At 37.6% G+C, this 19,180-nt stretch overlaps 1 pseudogene; it reads left to right on the top strand.

The window, feature by feature from the left end:
• The first annotated feature begins 1,741 nt into the window (after positions 1–1,741).
• LOC110704097 overlaps positions 1,742–19,180 on the top strand; it is a 30,302-nt pseudogene continuing 12,863 nt past the window's right edge.

Here is a 19,180-nt window from a genome sequence, read left to right as displayed (position 1 = left end):
GGCAATCCCTGATCAGTTCGGCGACTCCATAACTACAGTAAAAACATAGCCCGGGGTTACTTTTTTTGTCTGAAACAATGGTGGAAGGTTGAGTGGTAGAGGACCTGAAAGGTAGTCTTGGTTTTTCGGGAGCTTTCAGTGTCTCAAGCAGGGGAAAATTGGGTCGCTTATGCTTATATTGGAGGGAGAGTATTGATTTTTGAATCATATCCTTTTCTGATCATCATATTTGTGGTGATGTTTGGTGAGAGGGACGGTTTTCTTGGAGGTTTGCTGGGGTATATGGCTGGCCGAAATCAGAAGAGAAGGACATGCCTTGGAGCCTTATTTTAATGAAATTTTGTCCTATGCCGAGAGAGAGGGTGGAGCTCAAGGAGAACGAAGAGATATGGAAAATTTTAGAGAAGTTTTGGAGGAATGTAATTTGAAAGACTTGGGGTTTAGTGGAGCTTGGTACACTTGGGAAAGGGTAAGAAATCCAGCGACGAGAGTTCGAGAAAGACTTGACAGATTTTTGGGGTCAATTTCTTGGTGTGACAAATTTCCTGCCGCAAGTGTGAAGCACATTTTGAGGTATAAATCCGATCACACTCCTTTATTCCTTTCTTGTGTGCCGAATAAAAAGAAAAAAAAAAAGAAGAAAAAAAAAGAGAATTTAAGTTTGAGACTTATCGGTTGCTTGATGAAGGATGTGAGAAGGTGGTCAAAGATGCGTGGGGTGGTATTGGTGTAGGGAGTGTTGTTGAAAAGGTGGCAGCAGTGGGTTTGAAATTAAAGAGATGGAGTGAAGAAATTTTTGGCAACTTGGGAAAACAGATTGAAAATGAAGAGTTAGCATTGCAAAAAGCTCAAGCTCAACCAATTGATAATGCAAGCTGTGATGAGTACATACGTGTGCTCACCTAGAGGGTTTACTTGATGAACTTCTCGAGAAGCAAGAGGCGTACTGGCATTTGAGGTCTAGAGTTGTGGAGGTCTGTGATGGAAAAAAAAATACAAAGTATTTTCATCACAAAGCTTCCCAAAGGCAACGACGTAATCAAATTATGGGGCTTTGGGATTCAAATTGAATGGAGTATGAAAGGAAGAGGAGAAGGAGGTTTTGGAGGTCATTGGTGGCTATTTTAAGGAGATATTTACCTCTTCCAACCCCTTGAATCAAAGTCTCAGTTCGGTTTTTGAGAAGGTAAAGGAGTCAGTCACCCACTCTATGAGCAGCGAGCTCATGAGGCCTTATACCAAAGACGATGTTTACTCCGCTCTCAAACAGATGCATCCAAGCAAGGCCCCTGGACCCGATGGTATGCATGCTATTTTTTATCAGCGTTTTTGACATATTGTAGGTGATGATGTTGCTTCCATTGTTACTAATATCTTGAATAGCGGTTCTATTTCGGAGCATATTAACAAAATAAATATTGCTCTCATACCAAAAGTGAAGGAACCGAAATATGTTGCTGAATTTCGCCCCATTAGTCTTTGAAATTTATTGCATAAACTTGTGTCAAAATGTTTAGTTATCCGCCTGAAAAATATTTGTCTGAAATTATCTCTGAAAATCAAAGTGCGTTTGTGTCGGGGTGATTGATTACATATAATGCATTGATAGCACTGGAATTATTTCATATGATGAAGAAAAGGAGTAAAGTCCGGAAGGGTTACATTGCTATGAAACTTGACATGCATGAGTAAGGCGTATGATAGATTTTAGTGGGGTTTCCTGAGACAGTTGTTGTTGAAGATGGGTTTTGATGGTAGATGGGTGAATATGGTGATGGAGCTCGTTTCTTCTGTTCAATACTATTTCATAATTAATGGAGGAGTATGTAGCTCGATAACCCCTTCTAGAGGGTTACGTCAAGGAGATCCCCTATCTCCTTACCTTTTTATTATTGTAGCTGACGCTTTTTCGCAGATGATTCAGAATAAGGCAGATTGTGGAGAAATTAACGGAGCCAAGGCAAGTCGGAGAGGGCCAGAAATCTGTCATCTTCTTTTTGCAGATGATAGCCTCCTCTTTACTAGTGCAAATCGAAATGAATGCCTAACGATTGTTGATATTCTCAACCTGTATGAAGCGGCATCTGGCAAAAAATTAATTATGATAAGTTCTAAGTGTCTTTTAGTAGAGGAGTGAGGGTGGAGCAAAAGGAGGAAATTCTGAGCATCTTGAGTATGAAGCAGGTTGACCGTCATGAGAAATACCTTGGCATTCCAAATATTTTAGGAAGATCGAAAAGAAGCACGTTTGAGGCAATTCTTGACCGGGTTTGGAAAAAGTTGCAGGGATGGAAGGAAAATCTCTTATCTCAAGCCGGAAAGGAAATTCTGTTGAAATCGGTGATACAAGCTATTCCCACATATCTTATAGGTGTGTAAAAAAATCCTTGCGAGGTGATCAAAAAGATGCATTCCACCATGGCTAAGTTTTGGTGGGGCCATGATGGGAATAGAAGACGAATTCACTGGAGTAGTTAGGAGTCTCTTTTAACTCTAAAGTGTCTTAGGGGAATAGGATTCCGAGATTTTTCAGTTTTTAATTATGCTCTTCTGGGCAGGCAAGCTTGGAGATTGGCGAGTAGCACTAGTTCTTTGCTTAGTCGTGTTATGAAGGCAAAGTACTACCCTAACACTGTTTTATTTGAGTCAAGCTTAGGATACACTACTAGAATTCGGTGATATTACGACCGTTTTTCTACGACTGCCAAGGAAACGGTCGCAAATATGAAATTTGCGACCGATTTATATGCGGTCGCAAAATTGCGACCGTTTTAATAGCGGTAGTAGATTTGTGACCGTTTAAACGCTAAAAAAAAGGTCGCAAATGTATTTGAATATTTATTTAAAATAAAATACTTGGTCAAAATTATTTAGATTAAAATTATTCTATTACAATCGCCTTAGCAGTCGCAAAGTTTGAAAATTGCGACCTGATTACTGACTGGTCGCAGTTTTGCGATCGCTTTTAGCCCTCTCAACACAATTAATTTTTTTTTTAAAAAAGAAGGGTATAAAAGGTCAGCTAACTAACCCCAAAACTGAAAACGCCGCTCATCAACAAACTTTCTTTTCTCTCTCTTCTCACTCCCTTCCACTTCTCTTTCCTTTCTCTTTTCTGTTTCCTTTCTCTAAATTAAATATAATTTACCATCAAACTAACATTTTCCTCTTCAATTACCCCTAAAAAATCAAGAAAAATAATTTTATGGTTTCGGATTTGTAACAAATTGGAGGAATTTCAGATTTGCAACCCTATTCTCTTCTATTTTCTCACACTTGGCCTCTCAACCTCCCTCTGTTACTGTTTCAAATTTTGGTATAAGGGTTTGAGCAACACATGAATTTGGTGTTAATGGTCAAATTCGTCCATAAAAATTCCAGATCTGGAGTTTTCATGGTCGTCGAATTTGATCATATAACCCCAAAGAGGAAGAATATTAGGAAAGGTACGTTGTTTTTTCTGAAATTTTTGTTTGTTTGTATTTATTTTCAAATTTTGTTGTTTAATTTCGTTTTTGAGCGAAATTTGTTTGTGTTTTCGTTCGAATTTTGTTTATTCTGGGTTTGATTTTGAGTTTCGTTGGTTTTGTTCGATTTTTAGGATTGGTTAAGGTGTTTTTGTTGATTTTATTTTCGAATTTCCTTATTTTTATTTTTAAGGGTTTTCGTTGATTTTGTATTCCTTGGTTTTGATTTGTCGTTGTTTTTGTTCTAATTTTTAAGATGGTTTTGAATTTCTTTGTTCCAATTTAATTTTTTTTTCTTGGTTATTTTGGTTTGACGATGGGGGTGGTTAAAGGTTTTTAAGGTGGGTGGAGGTGGTGGTAGGTAGATGTTTAAAGTATGTTTGCGTAGTGGGTGGAAAATGGTAGTCGGGCAGGGTAGGTAGTGCAGGCAGTAGGATGCATTCGTTTTCAAATTTTTTTAATTTTTCAAAAAGTTTTGGGACCGCTTTGGCCGTCGTAATTTATTAAAATTGTGACCGGTACTAAAACAGTCACAATTACTAATCTTTGCGGCCATTTTACATCCGGTCGTTGAAAATAAAGAAAACGGTCGCAATAAAATTTGCGACCGTCAACCAGTCGTAATTATGTAATTTCTCAACTAATTAAGTAAATAACGACCACCTGTTGTGACCTGATGTGTCTATTTTATATAGTGTTTTACCCCCGTCCCTTGGTCATAATTAGTAGTGTTTTTGGCTCTTTAGGGCCACTTTTATTACTAATATGTGTTTTCTAGTGTTTTTGTAGTTTTGGTTGAGTTTTGCAGGAAATTGCACCTTTGGAGCATTTTCCCGGGTTTTTTATAAAGCAACTACGAGCATTGGAGGAACACGACCACATTTGGAGCCCAAGGCCGGCTAGAGCCATCGAGCCTGTGATTAAGGGCTCGGTATTTGGAATACCGAGGTTTGGACCGAGTATTCAAGACCCGGAGAGGAGATCCGGATTGGGCCGAGGAGACGAGCCCAATCGGAAGTCCAAAGCCTCGAGGAGCCACAAGGACCCGATCGGGCAAGCTTAGCTTGATCGGTCAAGATGCGCAGCGTGCTGGTGCGTGGCCCAAGGCGCGCCCGATCGTGCGAGGCTTAGCACGATCGGGCGGTGCTGTGTGAAGACCTGTGCGAGAAAAAGGCGCGCCCGATCGGGCGCGTGTTTCTGAGCAAGCACTTTTGTCGAGCAATTAGTTTCTAATTAGGAGTGGTTTTAGTTTTAGTTTTAAATACGTTTTTGTACGGAATAATTAACCTCTTCTACTTCTTCTTCTCTTAATCTTTTTCTCTTAGACTTTCTCTCTCTAATTAGGTTTCTCTCTCTTAAACTCTTTCTGAACCTTTGTTCCTAATTCTTTCATTAATTCCAGATTTATTTCGGTAACGATTTCTCTTCCCTTAATCTTAGTTATTTATTTTATTCCTTTGATCATGGTTTATTTTATTACTTTGATTAGTTTAGTTTTTAATATGTGTGAGTAGTTCAATTTCTAGGGTTTATGGGGATCTAATAAATAATATGAAGGGGTAATCTATTGTTGTTGACTATCAATGCTAGATTAATTTCCTATTGATTGATTTAATGCTCTGTGACTAGATTAGGCCTATCTTTTATGCATGAGTTTGACAATATTGATTCAAGAATCGAGAGATGAGAATTAATGTTTAAGTCTAGTTTCAATAGGCAAGTTAATTTATAAATGGTTCAGTCAAAATTCGAGAGATGAGATTTAATACCGATAAATTAATTGTGTGATTGTAATAAGTAGCGAGAGCCCTTTACAATCTGGTTAATTGATGCATTGATGATTGACTATTATTGATTATTGGTATTGCATGATAATTTCTTATTGGATTGTTTTTATGTTTTACAATTGCGGCTTGTAAAAGTATAGCAATATTAAATTGATGAATCGAGCAGATGTTAATTTGATATTAAAGGCCATTTTCAATAAGAACTTAGATCTAGTAAATTGCGAGAGCCTGTTAGATCTACGTTGATTAATAAATTGCGAGAGCCTGTTAATCATGTTATTTATGCAATGTCAATGATTGATTACTATGTTTTACCACGGAATATTATTTATTGGTGAACCTATGCCCTAGATCCTTTATATATTATTTTCTCCCTATTCCTACTCTTTTTAGTTTAGTTTCTTATTCAATTATAAATATTGGTTACTTAAATAGTTTAGATTATAATAATAAATTAGGAGTAAAAAGACTAGTTTCCCTGTGGAGATCGACCCTACTTCCCTATCTACCTTAGTTAGTGATTTAGGTAATTATTTTTTATTAGGGGATACGACTTTACCCTGTCAAAATTTGGCGTCGTTGTCGGGGAAACGATTTTATTTTTATTTCTGATTGTTTTTGTAGTCTAGATTATTTCTCTTTTGTCTCAGAGAGCGTTAGTTCTCTGAGACAAATCTCATATTTGCTTCTAGTTTTTGTTTAAGCCCAGGTGTTCCAGATCAGGTTACATCCCTTTCGATCCTGAGATCAAACGTTCCTTCCATAGACAGAAAAACTTCTACAAGCAAATCCTGGCGGATTTTGGTGATAATAACAATAATCACCGCAATCCTCCAACTGATTCCAGCAATTCAGAGACATCATCAGACACAGAATCAGAGATGGCGGCTCCAAAGAAGCTTAGTGATTATTCACAACCAAAGCTTACGGATTTTCCACATCTCACCCCTACTCCGGCTCTTGATGGGGTTCAATTTGAAATTAAACCCCAATTTATAACGATGATAGAGAGGAAGCAATTAAGTGGAGCCAAGGGTGAAGACCCGAATCTTCACATTGCTGACTATTGTCAATATTGCAACACCATCAGGCAAGCCGGGGTCACTTAAGACCAAATCAGGGAGATTCTCTTTCCACTAGTAGAAAAATTGCATTTGGCACCCCCCATATGGCACCGGTTCAGCCCAAACCGATGCCAAAAATCGGCCCAAAATTGGCGGATTTTTAAAAAAAGGGAAAAGGCACCGGTTCAACCCAAACTGGTGCCAAAAATAAAAAGAGCACCGGTTTGAACCGGTGCCTTTTCGAACCGGGTCATTTAGATATTAAAAAAAAAACCGCCCTTATAAACTACCCCCAAACCCTAGCTAATTCATTAGGCCGTTTTCTTTCTCTCTCCTCTACTCTCCTCTTTCTCTCTCCTATCCTCTCCTCTTTCTCTCTCCTATCCTCTCCTCCTCTTTCGCCTCTTTATCTTTCTAGATCTCCTACCTCCTCCTTTCTATACTCACTCGAAAACCACCAACAAATCGAAGATAACAACAAGCAACAACGATTTTGAGGTTTTTCAATCGATTTCTTGATTTTTTTTTCCATTTCAATCAATTTCTGGGTTTTTCGATTTCAATTCAATTATTTCGATTTTTGATTGTTTATTCTGATTTCTGGTTTTTTATAATTCGAATTTAATAGTTTTTTTTTTCGATTTTGATTTTTTCAATTTCGATTTCTGGGTTTTTTTTAATTATTATTTCGATTTTGTTTTTTTTTTTCTATTTCTGGGTTTTTCTTTTCGATTTTTTTTATTGTGTTTTATTCGATTTTGATTTTGTTTTTCAATTTCAATTTTGATTTCTGGGTTAATTTTCTGTTAAAATAATTGATTATTTTGGGTTAATGCATGCGGTTTTTGGGTTTTTTCCCATTTTAATTCTCTTCTAGTTAGTTTTTTTTTTTCAATTTTCATTTTTGATTTTGGATCTCTGGGTTTATTTTATTTTTGATTTCATTTTTGTTTTTCGATCTCTGGGTTTTTTTTTTCCATATTTCAATTTTTTTTTCGATTTTAAATTTTTTGTTTTCTGGGTTTCGAATTTTGGAGTTTTTTAATTTATTTTCTGGATTTTAATTTTTTTTATATTTATTTTCTGGGTTTTTTTTCATTTTTTTTTTATGATTTTTGATTTTGATTTTGATTTTATTCGATTCTTTTTCTGGGTTTTTTTTTAATATTTTTATTTTTCGATTGTCTTTTTAACTGATGTTCTGGGTGTTTTTTTTCTTTTCAACTGGTTTTCTTTTTTATTTTTTCGATTTTCTGGATTTTTTTTAAAAAAAAAAATTTCACAGCTTAATTAAATCGTTTTAATCAATTTATTTTGGTTGTTTTAATTGGTGCAGGTACTTAGATCTTAAATAGAAGAATCAAGATGCAAGTATATTGATTTAGATATTGTGTGGGTTTTTTTTTTATTGTAAATATGTAAATTTTTATTTTGATTTATATTGTATTTTTATTTTTTGATTCATATGTTGCAATTTTTAATTTTTGATTTATATGTTGTAATTTTTTTTATTGATCTATACTGTAATTTTTTTTTGATTATATATATATTGAACAGATTTGATTTATATGTTGTGATGTTCGATTTATATTGTGTATTTTCATTTAATTGTAGTTTATTTAATTTTTAAGAAAAAAAAATTTTTTTGGCACTTTTGGCACCGGTTAACCGGTGCCAAAAGTGGTGAATTAAATTTTGTAGGCAATTTTTGGCACCAGTTAACCGGTGCCAATTTAAAGTTTTGGCACCGGTTTGAACCGGTGCCTTTTTATACCCCTTTTTGGCACCCCCACATTGGCACCGGTTCAAACCGGTGCCTTAGGCCGGGTTTGAACTGGTGCCAAATGCAATTTTTCTACTAGTGTTCCCTTCTCTTTAACTGGAAAAGCTAAATTGTGGTTTAATGGCTTAAATAGAGCTACACTTGGTATAACTGACTGGGAAACTCTTGTTTTGAATTTTTATAACAAGTATTATCCTGCAGAGAGAACAGCAGTACTACGGAGTGCGATTCAGAACTTTGCCCAAGAAGCCGATGAGTCTTTATATGAGGCTTGGGAGAGGTTCAAGGACCTACAAAGAGAATGCCCTCACCATAATTTAGCACAATGGCAGTTAATCCAAGCCTTTTATAACGGCATTGGAAATTCTTCTAGAATAATTTTAGATCTGCAGCTAGTGGGAGATTTATGAATCTTAATGTTGATGATGCAGGTCAGGTTATTGAAGATATGTCGATACACAATTCCCAATATGGGAATCCCAGAGGATTTGCTAACAAGGGGAAACATAGTGTCGACTCTGTATCCTTTTTGCAAGCTCAACTGACCTCTATTTGCCAAAAATTAGATAATCTGAGCACTGCTAATGTAGCTAATGTTTCTGCAATTAATAATAATTCTAATGAGGCTTTCTGTGAAAATTGTGGTGTTGTAGGTTATTGGGAGTAGGATTGCAGGAGTTCCGTGGAGCAAGTTAATGCCTTCCAAGGTTATAGGCAGAATAACCCATACTCCAACACTTACAATCCTGGGTATCGGAACCATCCATACCTTTCCTATCGGAGCACTAATGTTCAAAATCCACCACCACAAGAACCACAGGTGCCACAGCAACAGCAGCATAAATACTATCATCCCAACGCTAGCCAGAAGAATCAACCACAACAACCCCCCTCATCTTCAGACCCTTCTTTGGGGGAAATTTGAGCAATGTTGGTCAATATGCAAAAGCACATGGAGAGCAGGGATGCGACAATTGATCAAATTTTAGCGCATAATAAAATTATAAATAATCAAATTGCGCAACTCTCCGCTGCTCTACAAGCACGCCAACAGGGAGCCCTGCCGGCACAGCCGACTTGGCCTACGGATCAAGCATTTGCAATTACTCTAAGGAGTGGTTCAAACTATGAAGGGCCCTCTATGCCCAGAGTTGATGAACCTATTTTATTAAATAATGCTAATCTTGATTGCATTAAACCAAACAATGTAGTTGCTAGCCCTACAGGGCTAGATGATAATACTAACACATCTAATTCTACATTGCAGGGTAAAACTCCAGAGAAGGTGGCTACTCCAGATAAGAATAAGAATGCTCAAAATCCAATTATCAAACTTCCTTTCCCCAATCGTCAATTGAAGACAAACTTGGATAAGCAGTTTGGTAAGTTCCTGGAGGTGGTTAAAGATTTGAAGTTAACAGTTCCCTTTACTGAATTGATCACACAAATCCCCTCATATGAAAAATTCATGAAAGAAATTTTGACGAGAAAAAGATTTATTAGTGAGGTAGAGACAGTAGCTTTTACTGCAGAGTGTAGTGCGGTACTTCAAAATAAGTCTCCACCTAAATTAAAAGATCCGGGTAGTTATTCTATCCTTTGTCATATTGTTAATCTCTTGATTGATAATGCATTATGTGATTTGGGTGCTAGTGTTAACGTCATGCCATTATCTGTGTGTTCTAAGTTGAATATGGGTAAATTAAAAGCTACCAATATAACTTTGCAAATGGTCGACCGTTCTTTCAAATACCCCCTAGGTGTTTTAGAGGATGTCCCCGTTAGAGTAGGTAAATTTTATATACCTGTAGATTTTGTTGTTCTTGATATGGTTGTGGATATGCAAACTCCAATTATTTTGGGTAGACCATTCCTTAACACTGCAGGAGCAGTCATGGTAAGCTAACATTATCAGTAGGGGACGATAAAGTGGTTTTTAATCTGAATAATGATCCCAAAAGCTCCATGACTGAGGAGAAATGCTTCAGTGTTAATGTGGTTGTAAATTACTCTAACAAGCCCCAAGCCCTTGAAAAAAGATCCCTTGGAGGCGGTATCTTGTGTTGCATCCTTTTCAGACGAGATAGACAAATGGCAGAAGGAAGTCGATGCAATAGAAAGAGCACTCTACAATGTTGGTCTTGGTTTCGAGGATGAACAAGTGGAACCGATCGAGCAAGTTGTGCAAATCGAGCCTACGGTAAGTGTTCCGCCAGATCGAGTTGCAAGTGTTGAACGCAATGAAAATTTGAAGAAACATTCGATCAAAGAAGGGCTTTTAGTGCGTAGCATTGAAGATCCCCCATTCCAAGTCAAGGAGGATCCACCAGATAAGGCGACTTGGCGCCCCACAGGTTATGTCAGGAAGCCGCATCGCAGCCTAAACATGGCTAGACCAGGTGAGAAACCACCCGATCAAGCGTTAGGTAAAGGGTCCTAGGAATTGTACTTGGTAAGAAGGTTTTGCGGGACCTATATAAATCAACGCTTTGCGGGAGGCAACCCGTATTTCATGCTTTCTAGATTAGTTTTCCTTCTCTTATTTTATTTTTATTTTAGAGAGGTGGGGAGAGTGATATTTTACCATTTTTTTTAGTGTTGTTATACAGGTATGAATTTGACAGGTAAAAAGACTTAGAAAAAATTGAAGAAGAAAAGAAATCGGAGAAACTCCAGGGCTTGGTATGGGCCCGATCGGGCGCGCAAGTGAGGCAGAAATCGGACAAAAATTCGCCCGATCGGGCACGAGAGGAGACTTGGAAACAAGTTCTCTTTTAGCCCGATCGGGCGGGAATCGAGTGAGAAGGAAAGAAATATCGGGCAAAGCTCGCCCGATCGGGCGAGTAAAGGGCGAAAATTTTGTTCGCGTTCGCGCCCGATCGGGCGCGCACCTTACATTATGAAATTCACCCCTTTCGCCCGATCGGGCGCGCCATCGGGACGACCCACTTTTATTTTCTCTTCTCTTCTTTCTCTCCTCATTTTCTCCTTTTTCATCTTCTTCATTTCACTTTCTCTCTCTAAAACCTCCATTTTCAAACCTTCAACTCACACTTCAATCCAAGATCTCTTCCAATTCTTCCATCCAAACTTAAAAATTCTTACATTTTCCAACTCCTCTCATCTTCCTCTACAATCTACACTAAATTTTCAACACTTTCTCTCAATTTCTTCTCAAACTCTAAGAGAGAGAAAGCTTCAATTCCTACTATTTTCAAATTAAAATGGCTTTCAAGAGGTCTAGGACTGTTAGGGGTGAAGGATCGAGGCAACAAGCATCAAGCATTGACCCGGAGCTGCAAATTCCGGGGTGGGAGAGGGTGGTCATCACCACCCAAGAGCAAAGGCAAAGGATGCTCAACCTCATCACACGACAGGTAATTCCTACCCGTTTTATTCATCATCCTACGCTTTCTAGACTAGGAATTGATAAATATGTTGAGAAATTGTTCAAGGGAATTGGCATGAGTGGTTTGTTCCAATTACATTATGATACATATGATTATTTGACTTTAGAATTCATTTCTAGTTTTATTGTCATAAAATCAAATGCTCTAATCTCTCATGTTCAATTTCGATTGTTTAATAAAGATATTAGATTGTCCTTGAAAGATTTTGGAAAATTGTTTGAATTGAAAGCCGATAGACCAATTGAACCACCCCAAGACAACATTACTTTTGTCTACCATACTCTAACGGGGAATCCTAACTTAAACCTCCAACATGCCAAGGGCACTCGGATTCAACATCCCGTGCCAAAACTTTGGCAACGGTTTGTTGGCCTCACCATCTTTGGGAGGCATGAACCGGCTAATGTGAGGAGAGATGAACTAGAACTATTAGGATCATACATGATCCCTAAGAGTGACAAGCTTAACATAGTTCATAGGATGGCCCAACACTTTCAGAGGGTGGCCAATGCGGCCAAATCGGGTAGGTCTAGGGTCCCAATTTACTTTGGTGGGTTAGTAACCCACATTGCGGTCAAATACCTTAGTTGGACCCCTAGCGATGATGGTAAGGTAGCCGGACCAACCTTAATGGACGCACCCTACTTAGGAGGCCTTAATTGGATAAATGTGAAAGAGGGTGAGACTTGGTGGGTGATTCATAGGGAGTCGGGTAGAAGAGACAACGCTTTCACCTTGCCTAACCCCTTGACTAAATTTGAGAAGGGTCTTCCCTCTTATACCTTTGATTTAGGAGACCAAAGGGAGGCCCAAGCTCACCACCAAGCACCTCCCTCACCACCACAACATTTCCACCAACCATCACCCCAACACTACACACATCACATTCCCACTTCCTCAACCAACTACAACATCGACCCTAACGCCCCATATGACTTTTCGGCTTTTAGAAGCCAATTGGATCGGATAGAGAGTGGGCAAGGGAGGATGGAGGGTATGGTTAGGAATTTGGATACTAGGGTAGGAGCCCTAGATGCTAGGGTTGGGGTTGTGGAGAGGAACCTAGGGCGGGGTTTATACCCCATGCATGTATGATGATTATGCCCGTCGGGGGGCTATTCCCCCCGAATCACTTGTCCCCGATTGGTTCCAATACCCCCAAGGGGGATACATAGACCCAAGTGCCTACGGTACCTATGTGGACTATTCATCGGTCCATGGATATGGGACCGATGCTCCTTTTGGTGGGCTTGGGGGGAATGTAGACCCTAACTATTTTGCAGGTGGTTCGGGTTATGGAGGTGGTGGTTCGAGCCATGGAGGGGCCGGTTCTAGCCATGGTGGTGGCGGCTATTCGAGGATGGATGAGGATGAGGAGTAGGTTACACTCCCAAGTCAATGAGGGCATTGCTTGATTTGGCTTGGGGAGTAATATTTCGCTTGGTAACTCTCTTTCCTTTCTCTCTATTTATTTGCTTTCTAGTGTAGTTTTTATTTGCTTTCTAATTTAGTTTTATTGCTTTCCTTATATGAAAAATACAAATAAAAATTGAAAAAATAAAAAATTCAAAAATACGTTCCATTGAATTGTAAATCATACTTCCCTGTGCCCCATACTTGAGAAAATTTGTTTTGATTCTTGGTATTTGATGATGAATTTTGTGGATTTATTGGTCATGATTTGAAGTCTAATTGTTTGGATTCCTAAACATGCGTCAATTTTGTCCAACTACTTGTGAATATAGTGCGTGACTAGTTGATTTGGTAAGGAATGTGATAGTTCCATAATTCCTGGTATGTCAATGAATTTGAGTATTGGTTTGCAACTATAAGTAATATTTATATGATTCATTATTATGCACATTGAGGAGGACGAAGGCATTTGTTCTTTTAGGTAGCCTCCAGATATTGTAGATACATTTGTTCCCTTCTTGCTACCCATGTTGTTTCCTTGGCCTTTTGTTGTTTATTAGCCACATTACAAGCCTATTTTGCCCCATTGGTTACTAGTCCCAAGCTTGGCTTGGGGGAGCTATTAGTGAGTGAGGTGAGGGAGTTTGTAGTGTGCTTATTATTTGCACAACTTGGGTGGGATTTTGAGAAGTTGTCTTGTTGTTGATCATGTTTATTTTTGATGAGTTTGAGAGTTATATTTTCTTGAAAAAAAAATAAAGCATGATGTTATGGAAAAATAGAAGTTCAAAAAAAAAGTGAAAAAATAAGTGAACTTCAAGAGAAGAAAATGTTCAAATGTTCTAGTTGGAGGGTGATCAAATGAAAAATAATTTTGTGCCTCAATGAAATATTCAAGTTTGGAAAATAAAGTTTGTTTATTCACTCTACATCTTCATTAATATATTTTATGAGTGAAATTGTAAGTGTTGGGATTGCTTATTATGATTGGAGTTTATTTGGTTGATGTTAGAGTTGGTTATGTTGTTGGAGATGTATGATCACTATTTATTTCGATCATGGGTTTTATTAGGATATGGCTCCTTTAAGCATAGCTTTACTCTCACTTGTTCCCAAATTTATCCTACCTTTACCCTAGCCTTACATTACAAGCTTAAAAGACCTTCCGACCTTGTGCATAGAAGTTATGTAAATATGAAAGTGTTGTTTTTCAATGCAAGTTATGACTTGGCATATTTCGAGTCGACTAGTAGGATGAGCGTTCATTGTTTTATACACACGAGAGTGTGAGTTGGGAGGGCATTGTTCACATAGAGGGGTTGGATGGAGAGCGATCGAGTACATTCTTTACTCGCCACATAAATGAGAGTCGAGTGTGTGAGCACTAGTCTTGAATTCTATATGCTCTTGTGGTTTGCTCTACTTGACAATTGTTGGGAAGGAAGGGTGATTAGATGAATAAGATTGATTGATGTTGAAGCATGTTTATTTAATTTTACCTTGAATCGTTGGCTTTTGATTTGTTTATTGGGGTGAAGTATGTTTTATATGTTCATTAATGAGCTCTTTGCTTAGGGACAAGCAAAGGTTTGGCTTGGGGGAGTTTGATGTGTCTATTTTATATAGTGTTTTACCCCCATCCCTTGGTCATAATTAGTAGTGTTTTTGGCTCTTTAGGGCCACTTATATTACCAATATGTGTTTTCTAATGTTTTCGTAGTTTTGGTTGAGTTTTGCAGGGAATAGCACCTTTGGAGCATTTTCCCGGGATTTTTATAAAGCAACTACGAGCATAGGAGGAACAAGACCACTTTTGGAGCCCAAGGCCGGTTAGAGCCATCGAGCCGGTGATTAAGGGCTCGGTATTTGGAATACCGAGGTTTGGACCGAGTATTCAAGACCCGGAGAGGAGATCCGGATTGGGCCAAGGAGTCGAGCCCAATCGGAAGTCCAAAGCCTCGAGGAGCCACAAGGACCCGATCGGGTAAGCTTAGCTCGATCGGGCAAGATGCGCAGCGTGCTGGTGCGTGGCCCAAGGCGCGCCCGATCGTGCGAGGCTTAGCACGATCGGGCGGTGCTGTGTGAAGACCTGTACGAGAAAAAGGCGCGCCCGATCGGGCAGCCTCTAGCCCGATCGGGCGCGTGTTTCTGGGGAAGCACTTTTGTCGAGCAATTAGTTTCTAAGTAGGAGTGGTTTTAGTTTTGGTTTTAAATACGTTTTTGTACGAAATAATTAACCTCTTCTACTTCATCTTCTCTTAATCTTTTTCTCTTAGACTTTCTCTCTCTACTTATTTTTCTCTCTCTTAAACTCTTTCTAAACCTTTGTTCCTAATTCTTTCATTAATTCCAGATTTATTTCTGTAACAATTTCTCTTCTCTTAATCTTAGTTATTTATTTTATTCCTTTGATTATGATTTATTTTATTACTTTGATTAGTTTAGTTTTTAATATGTGTGAGTAATTCAATTTCTTGGGTTTATGGGGACCTAATAAATAATATGAAGGGGTAATCTATTGTTGTTACTATCAATGCTAGATTAATTTCCTATTGATTGATTTAATGCTCTGTGACTAGATTATGCCTATCTTTTATGCATGAGTTTGACAATATTGATTCAAGAATCGAGAGATGAGTATTAATATTTAGGTCTAGTTTCAATAGGCAAGTTAATTTATAAATGGTTAAGTCAAAATTCGAGAGATGAGATTTAATACCGATAAATTAATTGTGTGATTGTAATAAGTAGCGAGAGCCCTTTACAATCTGGTTAATTGATGCATTGATGATTGACTATTATTGATTATTGGTATTGCATAATAATTTCTTATTGGATTGTTTTAATGTTTTACAATTGCGGCTTGTAAAAGTATAGCAATATTAAATTGATGAATCGAGCAGATGTTAATTTGATATTAAAGGCCATTTTCAATAAGAACTTAGATCTAGTAAATTGCGAGAGCCTGTTAGATCTATGTTGATTAATAAATTGCGAGAGCCTGTTAGTCATGTTATTTATGCAATGTCAATGATTGATTACTATGTTTTACCCCGGAATATTATTTATTGGTGAACCTATGCCCTAGATCCTTTATATATTATTTTCTCCCTATTCCTACTCTTTTTAGTTTAGTTTCTTATTCAATTATAAATATTGGTTACTTAAATAGTTTAGATTATAATAATAAATTAGGAGTAAAAAGACTAGTTTCCCTGTGGAGATCGACCCTACTTCCCTATCTACCTTAGTTAGTGATTTAGGTAATTATTTTTTATTTGGGGATACGACTTTACCCTGTCATGACCGATGGCGGTAGCAGTTATTTTCAGCGACCGTTTTTGCTATTTTCAGCAACCGTTTGTGACGGTCGCAAAAACCTTCATTTTTAGTAATGTACGGGGGTAGTTTCTATTGGTGAAGCATTTGGGGATCAAAAGCATTGTTGAAAGAAGGAGTGCTATGGAGAGTGGGAAGTGGTAGTAGCATTAGAATTTGTTGAGACCCATGGCTTATAGATGATAATAGCAAATTTGCAACAAGTTCCCCTTCTAATGAGTTAACAAAGGTTAGTGACCTGAATTGCTTCGAAAATATGGAGTGGAACTATAATTTATTGACTGAATTTTTCAATGAGAGAGGTACTCGCTGCATACTTGCAATTCCCCTAAGTTCAAGGATTTCCAAAAGATGAATTAACTTGGGCATTTTCTAAGACTGGTTTATATAGTGTGAAATCCGCCTATATGCTCGGGAAAGGCTATAATCTTGATGATTTTCATCGCGCCTGGGTTGACATTTTACGGAGGATGACAGCTGCCCCTTGTGTAATAGCGAAGCAGAATCTTGGAAGCACGCCTTCTTTGAGTGTGAGAGGGTCAGGGATTTGTGGCAAGAATTGGGCTGCAAAGGGATGCTTAATCAAGAGCAAGCTGTGAACGCCTGTGATTTGGTTGAAAGCTGGAAGGATCTGCAGGCTGATGTGGTGGTGCGTGGTGTGTATTTGATGTGGGGAATTTTGCAGGACCAAAACCAAAGAGTCTACCAAAACTCAAGTCCAGCCCTCAACTTGCTGATTGCTCGTGTTAATCGCTGGGTGGAAGAAACTGGCAGATAATGTTGCTGCTATTTATAAAGCTCCCACATTAGCTGTGAAGTCTAGCCCATCTAGATGGTTCCCTCCCCCTGAAAGAACCATTAAAATCAATACAGATGCTTCTATTACAAATGATGGATGGGTGGGCCAGGATTGGAAGTTGTGGCTCGTGATTTCAAAGGTAATGTTATATTTGTAGCAACGAGGAGAATTAAAGCTTGGTGGTAGGTTGATATTGCAGAAGCAAAAGCCATTGTGTTAGCCATCAAGTTTGGTCGAAGATTTGGCTGTGAGAAGGTGATAATCGAGTCAGATTGCCAGGTTGTTGTTAATAGGTTGACCAAAGGAGCGACTTATCTTACAGACTTGGACGTGGTTCTATGTGATGCCATGTCTCAGAGTGTTGCATTCTCAGTCCTTCATTGGAAACATGTTAAATGAGAAGGGAACGTAGTGGCTCACAATCTAGCTAGTTACATTCCTTTTGGCTATGAACAAATTTGGGAGAATTGTGTTCCCTCAAATGTAGCTCCTTATGTACTCATGGATACTCTTTCCATTAAAGGCACTTTTATAAAAATAAAAAAAGAGTGGTGCAAAAGGTCCTAATATCATGTTTAGGTTTTGAGGAGAGTCCTTTGACCATTTTTCGACGTTGACTTTTTTATTTTTTGGCCAAAAAAAGTCACATCTAAGTTCCCTTTTTTCTTCTTCTTCTTTTCCCTCGTTTTTCCCTTTTCCCCCTTATTAAACCCTAATTTCTGAAAATAATTAACACTAAAACTTCAATTGTAGTCCCATAAATTAAAATTGAAAGATATTCAAAGTAATTCAAGGCTAATCCTCCCCACAATGAGAGAAAACATGGAAAAGGGAACTTAATAAGTGTAGTTACCTAAATATGTCTCCCCAAAACCAAACCCGATGATGAACAACCTTTCACCGCCATTATTGGTCGGGTTGAGTATTTAATCTTGGAGTGCTTAAATCCATATTTCCATTTCATAAACCAACCCAATTACTAGCCCATTTCCCCAATCAATAAATTATTTTCCTTTTTTCGTGCCTTTAAACCCAAAATAATTCATTTCGTGTCCCTTAAAATCATTCATTTCGAGTCATTTCTATAAAAACATTTAGACCTGTTTATTTTGGTCCAAAATCCAATGATCTAATATTTGGATGGGGCTTGAAAAGAGCTTTCCACCAATATATTATAAGCTCAAATTCGAGTTATAACGAATAAGTTATGGCCGTAATACTAAACTGAGCCAAACCAAACCTAAGAGCACCTTACCTATGACCCCATGATCATGTGGAGAGTCCAAAGGATTTAATATCATTCCTAAACCAATTAGGATTAATTAGAAGATTCTATAATTTTCTAAAAGATCTTAATTATCCTTTTAGAAAAGATAAGATTAAAGAGTTTGAAGTTGAATAAAACTCCTCTTTTTAAATTGAATAAAACTCCTCTTTTTAAAAGTCCTAATTCTATTCGAATTGAAAGATAGTAAGATATGATTTTCGTGCCTTATAGTTTTTAGCCAAATCTTATATAGTTGGATAGTCCTTGAAATTATCTTGTGAATGATATATTATAATATTCATTCCGTGTTATAATGTAAAAGATATAATTGAAATACCAAACTCTATCCAAAACTGACACCGTCCCACTATTTCGGCCTTATCTTTTATTCTACAAACTATTTGAATCTTATTCCAATCGGGTTTGAAAGTAGATTTCAAGAGATTTTCAATGTTTTATTATTTATATAACTCCAATTTCTATATCAAAAGATATGATAAAAACAAAACCGCAAAAGCTGTTGTCTATCGGGTTTTATTTTGGTTAAATTCAGATTTTATCTTGATTCTTCAACCCTTCTTTTTTCTTTATAAATAGAGGTCATATCACCCCTTTCTGAATCATCAACAAGCTTGATCATCAAATCATTCTCTTCTCCCTCTTTAGTCTAAACACTAGCCTCCCTATTCTTCCATAATACTTTCCCTAAACACCCCAAGGAGTCCATACTTAACCCGAGGTTTCGTCCTTAAACAAAGGCGTGAAAGGTATAATTAACTGAGGGTTTGGACCAAATCAACTCTAATTTTAATTAAATTTAATTATTTCAATTTGATTTATATTTTTATTGA

This window comes from Chenopodium quinoa, unplaced genomic scaffold, assembly GCF_001683475.1.
Source record: "Chenopodium quinoa cultivar QQ74 unplaced genomic scaffold, ASM168347v1, whole genome shotgun sequence".
Classification (NCBI taxonomy): Eukaryota; Viridiplantae; Streptophyta; class Magnoliopsida; order Caryophyllales; family Amaranthaceae; genus Chenopodium; species Chenopodium quinoa.
The sequence above is the reverse complement of the archived record's forward strand: the minus strand, read 5'-3'. Positions and strand labels throughout refer to the sequence as shown.